This window comes from Periplaneta americana, chromosome 15 (assembly GCF_040183065.1).
Source record: "Periplaneta americana isolate PAMFEO1 chromosome 15, P.americana_PAMFEO1_priV1, whole genome shotgun sequence".
NCBI lineage: Eukaryota > Metazoa > Arthropoda > Insecta > Blattodea > Blattidae > Periplaneta > Periplaneta americana.
Window position 1 is genome coordinate 177800890 of NC_091131.1, and position 14299 is coordinate 177815188.

The following is a 14299-nucleotide window of genomic DNA, read 5'->3' on the forward strand; positions in this document are numbered from 1 at the left end:
AAACAAGAAGATTTTAAAGAAGATACAAAATATAGGAAACTGAAAAATTTGTCGATACCAAGTATATTTCCTGGATATCCTTCATACAAGAAACCTTCTAACAAGAGGAAGAGAAAAGTCAGAAACTCAAGTTCATCATTCTCCGAGAAGAACAACGTCTCAAGATTGGCTGCACAATGTCAGGAGGACATTGAAGCCGAATATCGTGAGAAAGACATAGAAGCCGAAATTATAAAAGACAAGGCAGATGTAAACGTATATTCCAGACATATTGCTGTTCATGTAAATACTGTAAGATTAAGTGAACTGGAATACCATAAAAAATTAAATAAAAATCTTCGAGCGAAAGTGTACAGACTCGAAAACAAAATTGTGGAAATAGAGAAGGAACTTCAAGAGGCGAAGGAAGAAATTAATAGCTATACTGAGACAAAGTCAGTAAAAGGTAAAAGGTAAAGGTATCCCTGTAATATGCCATGAAGGCACTTAGGGGACATGGAGGTATAGCCCCATGGTTTCCATGACCTCGTCACTAGAATGAGGTGGTGTGGTCGGCACCACAGGAAAGACCTGTTAATCAATTTTATAGGAGGATGAGTGAACCTCAGGTCCGTTCTGAAAGTTTGGCAACAAGAAAAAATCCTGTCACCACCTGGGATCGAACCCCGGACCTTCTAGTCCGTAGCCAGTTGCTCTACCAACTGAGCTACCTGAGAGAAAGTCAGTAGATAACAGGAAGGAATCAGCACATGATGGCTACAAAATGGCTGCATATATATACTGGATCAAATTAGAAATTAAAAAAAAAATCGTCCAAAATGGTCCGAGCCAATTATTCGGTACTGCTTATGTTGGCGAATATCGCCTCCTAAAGGCTACGACTTTGGAAGAAATTTGAAATTAATACAAGCACCGTCGCGCAGCATATTAGATAGGCATATGGGCTCAACGGAATATGGCATTGGTGTTTCCCCTTTAATTAAACAGACACTTAAGTTAGAAGCCACAAAATTGAATGAAATTGAGAAAGTAGTTTCTCTTATATGCGATGAAATGGCAATAAAAGAAAGCTTGCTTTATAATAAAGAAAAGGATAAAATTTTTGGTTTAGTCGAAGCTGAAGGAGTTTCTAATAAAGAAATAGGAATAAATCCTGTCTTAGCCAACAAACTTCTGTGTTTAGTTATTCATGGATTATTTACCAAGTACACAATACCGGCAGCATATTTCATGGTACGAAATTTGCAAGGAAATGATCTGCTCTTATTAGTTCAGCAAGTGTTGAAAGCTGTAAAGACTTGGATTTCATGTGCTTCGGCTTGTAACTGATAACCATAGAACTAATACTGCTATGTTTAAGGGTTTAGGCGGCGGAGATCTACAGCCTTGCGTAGCACACCCATGTAACTTGCAACATAATTTATATTTAAGTTTTGATTACTGTCACATCATGAAAAACATCCGTTCACAGTTTCTAGACCAGGATATAGCAGACAGAGAAGGAATGATCAGTTCAAAATTCATCAAGGAAATATACAGGATACAAAAGGACTTAGCTGTGAAACCCATTCGATTTCTAATGAGGAAGCATGTCGAACCCAGTTCCTTTGAGGAAATGAACGTTCTTTATGCTGTACAGACATTTTCACTGGAAGTTACAAGCACTTTGGACTATATGAAGGACAATCATATAGTCCTACGTCTGACATCTCAGGTAAATTTTTCAGAAGCAGGACCAACAATACGTTTCATGAAAAATGTGTACAAATTTTTTACTGTACACAACATAAGCGATAAATTATCTGTTTACAGTATTTTACTCGGCATTTCTTTTCGGGGACGGGGGAGAATTTTTTAATGAGCGCAAAATTTATCACACTTCAAATGGGCCTTTTATATATGGGGAAGTTACTTTGTGGCAATACTGAACTTAATAAAACAGTAGACCAAGTGTCCGTATAACAATTTCATGGATTGGAAGATACTGCAGGAAGATACCACATACTGTCGTTAATTCAAACCGTGATTTCCAATAATCTTGTAGTTCGGTTAAAGGAAGCATATATTTTTTCGTAAATATGTTTAAACTTGTTGAAATATTTTATATAAGTTTCAAATATTATTTTTATTACGTTAATTGATTTTAATAATAATTTTAGTAAATGCCTAAAGCAAGTATAGGCCTACTTGTTTGGATGTAGTATCGCTTAGAAAAAAAATTAAGTTTTAATTTCAGTATTAATAGTATTACATATTAAGCATTGCGGAAGGATTCGGACACCCTGGGCCATCGTTTCCATAAGCCCTTGTCTCTTCTAGTACCTAAGACTTCGTAATAATAGTTATTTTAGGGTATTCTGCATATATTGATAATGTTAATAGTGGTGGGCACTACCTGCCACCTAGCGGCAAAATAACTTTTTTCAAGACTCGCACATAAGCGTTGATTGAGCAGGCAGTGTAAACAGCCATAGGATGTGATCCAGCAGGCAGTGTCCATAACAAATCAGTAATACATATACAGTCGCCATCTAGTTCACAACAATAGAACTAGTCTCAACAATAGTACACAGGCCTTCGGATTTCACCCAGAAGATTAACTCACGATGTGACCAAAGATGATAAAGCGAGTATAAATAATTGCAGGGGAAAATATATATATGAATGACATCACAAACAGCCAGGGCCATTGTTATTTTTGACATGAGGGCTTGGCCAAAAGAAGTTCAAATCAGATTGACACATGTCTCTATAAATTTCTTACTTGTTTGCCAAACACAGTAACAAACCAGGTAATTTTGTTTTTAGACAATTGTGCTGGACAAAACAAGAACAAATTCATTTCCTCATTACTTTTGTACTGCGTAACTAACCTGAGTCATATAATGTCATAACTAGGGAAAGGAAGTTCATGCATTTGCATATTTGTTCTCTATCGTGTGAATATGCTGAAAGATTATCTACATGAATCACAAATTTCTGAATACAGTGATATTACTTTTATTGTGCATAAAAGTGCATATTTTGCCTTTTATTTTAACATTTATGCAGGGAAACTCCATATTATGAATGTTTATTTGTCTTTCCCTCATTTTTAAAAGTGTGTAACCTCGTAAATAAGACTAATTTATGTTTATGAATTTTGAACGTAACGATGACGCCTTCATGGGAAGCCTCTCAAGTTAGCAATTTGTATTCCTTTATTGCAGTCTTTAGCAGATTTCGATAGAACAATGTCCAGTTTAACATCAGTTCCAGGAAATGTAGGAGATAAGTGAACGAGAAAACAGCAAATATTCTTTCCAAAAACCCTGGCTATTATCAGCTTAAAGAAATTCAAGATATAGCCTACTCGAAGGAAAAACACCCCAAAAACCAACAAAATTTCTATAGAACAGCTCCCAGATTTTGTGCAAACCCCTCTTACTTTTTGTGACGTAGAACGAAGTTTTTCGCGCTACAAAGCTATGCTGAGAGACGACAGGCGAAGAATGACAACAGAAAACATACGTCACTGCTTAGTTGTGAACTGTAACAGCATAAATGGAGCATTCAGCAATGAGGCAACCACTTCAAAATCCATAGACTAAACGTAAGTTACCTATACCTTATTATTCTGTTAAAATAATCTCTCAGACTGATAATGCATATTTTGTAGCATATTTATCTATTTTTACGGCATAAATGCATACATATTCTTCACGTTTTCAGGGCATGAACTTCCTTTCCCTGGTCATAGCACAGAAATTTTTAATCACAGGTCATACCCAGAATGAGAATGACTGTGCATTTTACTATTGAACGGTGGGGGTGGGAAGAGTTCTTAAAGGAGGACCTATTATACTGCCAACGACGCAATAGGTACCAGTACTGAAATTGGTCAAGAGAAAAGGCAATACCCTATGTACAAAGTCAATGAACTAGATACACCAGACATCTTAGATTTGAAATACTTAACACAACAAATGGAAAATAATTTTTCCAGAAATGAAAATGGTGATAATGTAAACTGGTCTAAGATGAAGACCGTGGAGGTTAGAAAACAGGATCCTTTCGCCATCTCTTTTAAGCACTCCTATGAACAAGGTGATTTAAAAAAAAAACAAGTATTCGACAAAAAAGGAAAGGCAAGTCTTCTTTAGCAATACTAAAGCCAGCATTTTCTTCGCCTCCAGGGATAATTGCGGAGGGGGGGGGGATGGGGGAATTTGCTTGATGTTTGTAAAAGTGGTATCATTCCAAGCATCCATGCCCAATTTTTATAAAACTTTGAAAGTTTCCAATGGTGTTGAAGAAAATAGAGTTACATTTGACTAACAAATAAACACATGCTTTTTCTCACTACAAGATGCAATTTATTTATTATTATTATTATTGTAGTCATCCTGGTTGGTGTAATTTATTTCTTTTTATTGTTGTAATAATCCTGATACCAACCAATCTCATTTTGTTTCCAAATCTATATTTGACATATTTTTCCATTGCATTATCTGAACTTATTACATAGTCTTATTAGGAAAAACCTGTTGCAAATAATAAAATATTATGTAATACAGTTACAGTATATCTGAGAAGTTTTGTCTGGATATTTTAATGCGAAAGTATTGCAACTAAAAAAAAAGTCACATAAAAATTACATAAAATAAATACCGACAAAATTAATTTTTTAATAAACTTCATCATCACCATCATCATCCTTCACGAATTAGGCCTCTGTAGACCTGTTTCGGCCCCATCTAGCAGTCTTCTTAAAGGTCTTCATGGTCGACGATGTCCTCTATGCTTATACTGCATCATAATTTTTGGGATTCTTGAATTTTCCATTCTTCTTACATGATCTAGCCAACTGAATTTGTATCTGCTAATTTTTTCTTCTACTGACTCTACTTCTAATTGTTCTAAAATTTCTTCGTTCCTTTTTCGGTCTAAAAGAGTATATCCTGCTGTCCTGAAAAATTTCATTTCCTTTGCTTTGATTCTGTTCATGTCTCTTTTCTTTAATGTCCAAATCTCACTTCCGTATAAAAGGGAGGGTAATACTAGTGTATTATATATTTTTATTCTTGTAGATTTTTGTACTAATTTAGCTTTTACTGTATTGTTTATTATTCCTAGAATTTGTGTAAATTTGGTAATTTTCTTGTTCACATCTTTTTCATTTTGATAAAATATTTCACAACCCATCCTCACCTTCTCGTGGTCCACCCTGTTTCTACCAACGATGAAATGGCGACCGAGTCACAGCAGTATAACTGTTTCATCAAATGCAGAGGAAATGCTGCATTACAAGCCTGTCCAGAGGCTAAAAGTAGCAGCCCCACTACTGGACTACCTAACGATAAGGCTAGTAACCTATCTTAGGGAAAATTACATTACTTTCAAGCCTCAAAAAAGCAGTATAAGGATTTATAAACTTCTATAACAATAATTAATGTATATACCAATTTTCATTGATGTGAGATGATTATCTGATTTACCATCTACAATGGAAACTTTAGGAAAATGTATTATACATCTTTCGCGTGTTAAATATTTTAGTACCTGGTTAACTAGTTTCAGAGTTCTGAAGATGGCCCATAATAGGCTGATACTAGTTAACCAGGTACTGTAATATTTAACACACAAAACATCATAATACATATTAGGAAGTGATATAGTATTAAAAGTTGTGTAATCAAAATGGAAAACTTTAAATGGCTCTACTGAAAAATCTCTATTTTTGAGTTGTAACAGTCTCGTTCTGAGTCATCAAGTTATTTTTCAATATGATATCATTAAAAGCGACATACGCAGCAGATTAAATCGGTTAAGGCACTTGCCTGCCGATCCTGAGTTGTGCTCGGGCGCGGGTTCGATTCCCGCTTGGGCTGATTTCTGGTTGGGTTTTTTCCGAGGTTTTCCCCAATCGTAAGGAAAATGTCAGGTAATCTATGTCGAATCCTCAGTCTCATCTCGCCAAATACTGTATCTTCTCACTATCACCAATTCCATCGACATTAAATAACCTCGTAGTTGATACAGCGTCGTTAAATAACCAAGTAAATAAATATGCAGTAGATTAGCTGATTTTCATTTAGTATGCCAATTGAAACTATGTTCAGCTATTCACCCCGATATTGACAAACTGGGGAAAGCTAAAAGGTACTAGCATTCCTCTTCAGAACATGTGCACCACGAATAATAATATTATGCGACTGTCTCTATTATATTATTATACGGAAGGCATTCTGGACTCTCAAGTTTATCATACTGGAGAGAACACTCAGCAAAAAACTCAGAATAGAAATATTGGAGACCCGCGTAACTCCTGTACTGTTATATGGGTGTCAGACATGGTCTCTCACTGCCAAACTTCGTCTCCAAATATGCCAAAGGAAGATGCTGAGAAGGATACTAGGCTTATCACTGAGGGACAGAGTTCCAAACGAAGTGCTACAAAATATGTCAGCAATTAAAGATCCAGCACTGCAAGCCACCAATACCAAATGGAAGTGGGGAGACCATGTTGCAAGACTTAGAGATGGAAGATGGACGCAGAAAGTCACACTATGGGACCCCCGCATTGGCAAGAGATCAGCAGAAGATCAAGAAGAAGATGGACCGACCTCTTCAGTGAACGAGTAGGAAGCCATTGGTCAAGCAGAGCAAGAAATAGGGAAGACTGGAAAAACCTAAGAAAACAAGTGAACAGTGACTAAAACCAGTGCGACAGAAACAAGTGAACAATATCAAAACACTGCAGAATGTGAACCAAGTGAACAATTTCAAGCATGTAAACACCTCTTATGGGGAGTAGCTCACAGCGTGAGACAAATAGAGCTCTCCCTCTATAGGAGGAGGCCTTTGCCCTTAACAGGAGATTTTTAGATTAATCATTTCATTTCATTTCAGTGTTCTGTATTGCATTGTGTTACTTACAAACCGCCTTCAAATACGCCACTGGCGACGACATAGCCAGTGGTGAGTCAAAGTATATCTCACCCCTACTTATGAGTTTCGCATCCCTGTACTAGACCCTTCAGATTCATCCACTTCATCTGATGAAGAACACATAATTTTAGAAATTTATCGAATAACTGTTTTCAAACATTCTTTTTCTGGCACAGATGGACCTATAAAATTGGCTCACCTCCTTCTTGTTATTTACTTACTGTTATCTTATTTATTTCCTCATAGATATAGTGCTACAGTGCTGGACGATCAATAATATCTATTAAAATATTGTAGACCTAGATGTGAAATACTTTTTGTGGAGTGGCCAATGAGTATTATAATTACTCTTATTAAATTTGTAATATCAAATTCTGTATATTTTCAGAAACCTAATCTTGAACATCATACTTCACGTACCGGGACTTCTCATGAAATACCAGATAATAGTGACCGGATATTGACTTCTGATGAATATAGTCAGGTATGACCAACATTTTACAATATGACTCAATGAAAGTTCTTAAAATATTGGCTAATGTTGTATTAAGTTGTGAAATAAGAATATTAAAATTACCAACGTAATTCCAAATATGAAATAAAAATGTCATGAAAATGATGTTCTTTGCCATTATACAGCAAGGTATGTTAAATATTTGTCCATTGTAAAATTCTTGCAAATCCAGTTTTCTTCCATTGCAGTATTTTTTCTCTTTCCTGTAATCCTTCCCCGAGATGAATGATAAGAAAGATGATGGTTTGTTTTTAGCCTCCCCAAAAATATATATATATATATATATAGACTTAAAATTTCTCTCATTTCAATTCCTCAGGATTTGTAAGAGGCTTCTCAAGACACATGCACGCACACGCACACGCACGCACACACACACACGTGTTCTGCCCAAAGGCAGGCCTTTCACTGCAAACCCAGCATTCTCAAATCTTTCCTATTCTCTGCATTCCACTTAGTCTCTGCACATGATCCTTATGCAGTGACACCTCATATATTATTAAACTGACCTTTGAAATGACCTTAAAATTCAAAATATATCATTCAAAGTAAATTCATGATTAATATTTGAGGAGAAAAATTCGCTCTGATGCCGGGGATCGAACCCGGGTCCTTGGTTCTACGTACCAAGCACTCTGACCACTGAGCTACGCCGAATTCAATCCACAGCACCGGATCGAATTCTCCTCCTTCAATGTTTCCCTTTGTGGCCTGACTGCAAGTTAGGCATATATGTTGACTAATATGTTCAATGTCAACTGCCATTATACTAGGAGCGCACTCAGCTGAGTGACTTATTTGGCCGAGATTCAGCAGTTAAGTGCACAGTAATCTGTGCAGACATATGCACTGCTAGCTATGAGAATATTATAGATTTATTAATTTGTCATACAGAATATTCTCTGTAATATTGACAATTAATATTTGAGGAAAAAAATTCGCTTCGGCACCGGGGATCAAACCCGGGTCCTTGGTTCTACATACAAAGTGCTCTGACCACTGAGGTACACCGATTTCAATCCACAGCACCGGATCGAATTCTCCTCCTTCAATGTTTCCCTTTATGACCTGACTCCAAGTTAGGCATATAGTTGACGTATATGTCCAATGTCAACTGCCATTATAATAGGAGCACACTTAGCTGAGTGACTCATATCGTCGTTGTTTCTGCAATAACTCCTATGTGCAAAATACACAAATTTTCAGTAGGAGGAAAAAACACATTTATTCATCTTCATACGTATTGTGAATTCTTACATTTTCGATAGGAAGAAATATAATTACATATAGGAGATTTTATTATTTGTTGTATCACTATTTAAGTTAATTTAATAGAAAAATAAATCTGAAAATCGATAAATATGTCACATAGGAGTTATTGCAGAAACAACGACGACATGTAGCTACACACAGGGTTGCCAGGTGATGAGTGATATTATGGTAACATGATACCGGTACTGAAGTTATCCTTTTCTACCAAAGATTATAATAAATTCTTACACTACGAAATATGCAGTTTGTATCAGAACTTTATTTTTCACTAAATAAACTCAACCTTAAACCAACAATTCTCTTTATGCCTCAAAACCTTTGATTAAACCAGTTTCATAAAGTTGAAAAATTAGACAAGCTAAATGTACAAAATTGTGTTTGTTTTTGAGCAACATTAAACTGACACTGAGAATTTATTTTAACAATACGATAAAATTAAAATTCAGTCATTCAACATTATTCATCTCATATCTATATATAATCAGCTCATGATCTTTGTTATTCTATCAGAATAAATCACAATCTTAACTAATCATTACAGCACGCAGACTTACGATGTGGATTCGTTTCAGCCTAGCAAAATCTTTAAGTGCCACGGCCGATCTTCACAGGAAAAGGAAAACCTCTTTTAGAATTTCAATAATTTCACCAAAATCCCACAATATGCACAAAAGAAAAACTCAGTGGGCTATAATTCAATTAGTTTTAGAGAAAAACCCAAGTACAGTGGCCAGTTTACCTTCACATCATGGGTTGAGATATAGGCCTATGGTTCCCAAACATGGACACCAAGCCTTTCCGGTCTGAGCTGATGGCTCCAGCTCTAGTCAGCTACTGTACAGACTGACTCAGTCTGCACCATCGAACTGGCGGCCAAAGGGCCATCGACGCATGCGCGTAGAAACGAGAAAACATATCAGAATTTACCACATCGAAAATCTTTCTCTGAACGCACATGCTCTAAAATTATAAATAAACAGCAATCACATATGTCATTACATCCTGCCGGATTACAAAGACAAATCATTCATACACATACCGTTACAATATCAATATTTACAAAGCAGGGGATGCTTGGATTGTTTTTTTTTTAACGGCAGGTCTGCAGTTCTTAACTAATCATGTGCAACAGATGGCGAGGGATAAAGATTTTTGTTTGTCATGTAATTCAACGTTTTCGAAGTTACATGAAATTCTGTCCTAACCTTGTAGGCATTAAAAGTAAATATGTCGGTTGCTACATTAACCATTTTTTTAGTAGGTTATTTTACGACACTTCATCAACATCTTAGGTTATTTAGCGTCTGAATGAGATGAAGATGATAATGCCGGTGAAATGAGTGCGGGGTCCAGCAACGAAAGTTACCCAGCATTTGCTCATATTGGGTTGACGGAAAACCCCGGAAAGAACCTCAACCAGGTAACTTGCCCCGACTGGGAATCGAACCTGGGCCACCTGGTTTCGTGGCCAGATGCGCTGACCGTTACTCCACAGATGTGGACTTAACCATTGTACAGTATCGTTTACTCTCCGTTGCTTATACTCCCACTCCCCTTTGCGCTGCATATGTCTCGACATTGTGAATTTTCTCTCTTCATTCAATTGCACTTTGGAATTTTTTTCAATTTCACTTGTCGACTATTGATTGCTTCTCAGTTGGGATTATAGCCTGGTTCATTACGAATCATTTACACAATTGTGAGCGTTCTATCACTTCGCATTCTCGAGTTACACTGCCAAGGCTACTATGGGACCTGCCAATTCGTGCCTAAACTTCCCCTCTACCGCAGTGAAGATAGATGATGTGACTCACTCAACTCAATGATACGTTGGATACATTTGCCCTACTGTCGGTCTCCATTTACTTTATTGGAATGTGTCGCGTAGTTTAGGAATTATATGCATGACAAAACTGGCCTGAAAATGTATCGACCGAATTTCTGGGATATTACTTAGTGTTGAACAGAACTTATACACGCTAAAAAAAAATAAGAATGGCTTTAGTATAAATTTTCTGGCTTAAACACATTGGAGATTTGAAAGTAGGCTCTATTAATATCCTTCCAGCCTGTTACTGACCAGAAGAAACTAATACACAGGGAATAGGGGTTGCCAATTTCAGCTCTAGAACAAATATTCAACTCAATATCATTAAATGATACAGTGAGTCTACTAGAGCTTAATATTCATAGAGTGAACAGTAAGTAATATCCATAATTTCAGGGAGTTGTTTGAGATATTTCAAACAAAACAGTTTAATACAATTTTGCTCGTTTTTGCTTCCTTTTGGAGATAAAAATTTTTTTATATGAAACATTTCATAGCATGTTTTGGGAAAGCCACTGATTTAATCCCAATATACTCAGTCAATTTAAGAGAGCAATGAATAAAATTATGATAATGAATGATTGAAAGAATTTTAGTTTTGTTCTTCAAATGTGCACAAATTTAATCCGGATAAATGTAAGATTGTTGTTGTTTTCTAATGCCAGGCATATGACAATAAAGTCATTTGACCTCTTGCACTCCAATATTTTTCAAAGATATTATCATGGTCAGCCACTGAAGCACAGATTTTGAGGTGTTCCGAATCCATTTCTTGGTTTCAGTTGCACAATGGGCAGTTAGGGGACTGATATATTCCAATTCTATGCAGGTGTTTGGCCACATAATCATGGCCTGTTGCCAATCTAAATGCAGCTACAGACGATTTTCGTGGTAAATCGGGAATTAACTGTGGATTATGATGCAGAGAGTTCCATTTTTTCCCTTGAGATTGTGTTATCAAATTTTGTTTGTTGAAGTCTAAGTATGTAGATTTAATAAATCTTTTCACAGAGTAATACGTAGATTTAGTAGCAGGCTTGTTCTCTGGAGATCAAGGATCCATCGGTGTATAAATGAAGCCAGTTTTGTGGAGGGTACCTAATATTAATTGTCTCTAAAGACAATTGTTTCATTATTTCAGTGTTTACTTCTGATTTCAGTATTTCTTCTGTTAAATTTAGATTATATTCTATATGTAATAGAGTTAAAGGGTTTGGTTTAATTTGTAAGTTTTCTTTTAAATTCGGGATATTGATTTTCTGTTTTAATTCTTGAACCATGGATATGAAACTTTTTTGAGTTTTCAGTCTACAGAGAGGACTGTATGAATGCCAATTGTTTCCTGGGAATCTGATAAGTTTTTCATATTGAATCAGTGCTTTTTCTTCTATTGTCATTTTGATGCTGTTAATATTAGTGAGGAATCTCATAGAATCTATGGAGTTGTTTTGATTCCACCAGTAATGGCCTGTGAGCTTGGTTTTGAACATATTCTACTTCGTTTATGACAGGTGAAGTAATTAAAATTTCTCCGCAGTATGTCAGCACTGACTGTATAAACATTTTGAATGTAGTTTATGAAGTATTCCTGGAGCATCCCCAATTCTTTCCTGCTAGATTGTAAAATTCTTTTGCTGAACGAGAACGAGAAATTAATGATATTACTTATGGTTCAATCTGTATAAGGAGAAATACAGAAAATTGATTTAAAAAGCAATGGAATATATGAGGCACTGCATATAGCAGGGGTGAACTCAACAAAGAATCACGATTTCAAGTTTGCTCCTAATACAACGTATCCACAATGCCTCATACTCTTTCCAGCATAATTATTACTATTTTCTTTTCTTCTTCATAGCTGCCGAGTGGTGCATTGCAGTTATCTGATTCAAAGGAGGATCTCCTATAAGATATTCTGCACAACAGTCTTGCTAAGGAAAACAAGGAGATTCTAAGACTGAGAAAAGTACTGGTATTGAAAGTAAGTAATACTTTAGTATATATAAGTTACATAAATCAAAATGTATGTTGCTGACAGACCTTTTATAAATGTTATAACACTGGCTCTTCATCTGACAAACATTTATTGAAATCAATTTTTAAACACATACTTCTTTACTTTGTAGACAAGATATATTCATATCAGCTTTGGGACTGTAAGCTTTCCATTAAGAACTTTATTTTATTTCACTTCCACAAGGAAATACGTATGTGTTATTATTATCTGCTTTATACCCACCTTCCTTTTAGTACATAATAATGAATTGACACACATATCAGTAGAGCCCGGATTTTATGTAATATGGAAATGAGAAATATGTACTGTACATAAAGTGGCAAAATATGTAGATAAATATGTAATAAATAGGGCAAGGTAATTAATGATTTTGCATCTTTTTCTTATGAAGGTTTAAACATTGCTAGCATATATGGAAATGTATGACATTAAAAACCAGGTTAAATAAAAGCAATTCGTTAGGGCATTTTTTTGCATTTTCTTAATTTTTTTACGGATGTAATTTTTTAGCAATTTTTAGGTCATTTTGAGCATTTTTTACACTTTTTAGGAAGGCTGTGACATTATTTGTATTTGATTTGAGATTTTTATTATAATTCAGTATTTTCCTTGTCAATACAATTTCTTGGAATTAAGTAGATGTTTGCTAGCTTCTACCCCTATTTTTCAAGGTATGTGCATAATGAACTTGCCCACTTCTAGGAATTTTATTCAAATTCCTAGAGCATATGCTAGCTTGTACCCCTATTTTTCAAGGCATAATGAACTTGCCCACTTCTAGGAATTTACCCACACTCCCACAGAGATTCCTTTCTCCAGGTAAACTGGCATTGTTATGCTGTTAATTGAGGTGGTCAGTTGTTTCTAGTCGTCTGTGTGAACAGGTCAAGAGCAAAATGCCTAAAGTAAAGGAAACTGCTAGTGTTAAATTAAAGGCATTTGTTTCAAAATATGGAGAAAATATTTTTTCTATGGACGGTCGTATTTTATTCTGCAAGATCTGTGATGTGAGAGTGGCTGCTGAAAAAAAGTTTATGATAGAACAACACATGTCACGGGAGAAACATAAACGTGGCCTGCAGAGACTTGAAAATAAATCCAGTGTAAACTTACAGCAAATGCTTCTGGGGGATACGTGTTCAACGTTTTCGCCATTTTGTGAGAAACTATGCGAAGCTTTTCTATCGGCTGATATTCCACTTCACAAACTGAATCATCCTAAGCTCCGAACTTTCTTAGAAGAGGAGACCGGAAAATTAATTCCAGATCCCAGAACATTGAGAAGAACATACATAGCTCGGTGCTATGACAAAACTTTGAAAAAAATAAGAGAAATGATTGGAGAAAGAAATGTATTCGTATCCATTGACGAGACAACAGACTCTATGGGCTGTTATGTAGCTAATGTTATTGTTGGAGTTTTAGAAGCACGCAGCCCTGGAGAACAATTTCTACTACATTGTGAGCATCTGGACAAAGTCAACTGCTCGACGATCAGCTTAGTATTTGACCATGTATTGAGAATACTTTGGCCTGATGGGATTCGAAATTCCAATGTATTGCTTTTTATAACAGATGCAGCACCCTACATGATGAAAGCAGCTGCTTCTTTAAGTGCACTGTACCCAAAAATGGTACATGTGACGTGTTTAGCGCATGCATTACACCGGGTTGCAGAAGAAGTACGTGCAAATTTTCCTGAAGTGGATAAATTAATTGGATGCGTGAAGAAAGTATT

General features: G+C 35.8%; 1 protein-coding gene across 9 annotated transcripts in view; it reads left to right on the forward strand.

Annotated features, from left to right (window-relative positions):
* The window catches only part of LOC138715557 (uncharacterized), an 84274-nt gene that overhangs the window by 15464 nt on the left and 54511 nt on the right, over positions 1–14299 (forward strand). For 7 of the 9 annotated variants that reach the window (XR_011336450.1, XR_011336447.1, XR_011336448.1 and 4 more), the window contains exons 2-3: positions 7319–7414; positions 12403–12525. The gene's annotated coding sequence lies outside the window, so the exon portion shown is untranslated. Of the gene's footprint in view, positions 1–3130; positions 3593–7318; positions 7415–12402; positions 12526–14299 lie in introns of those variants that run through there. The other 2 variants (XR_011336445.1, XM_069848624.1) reach the window with 2 other exon arrangements.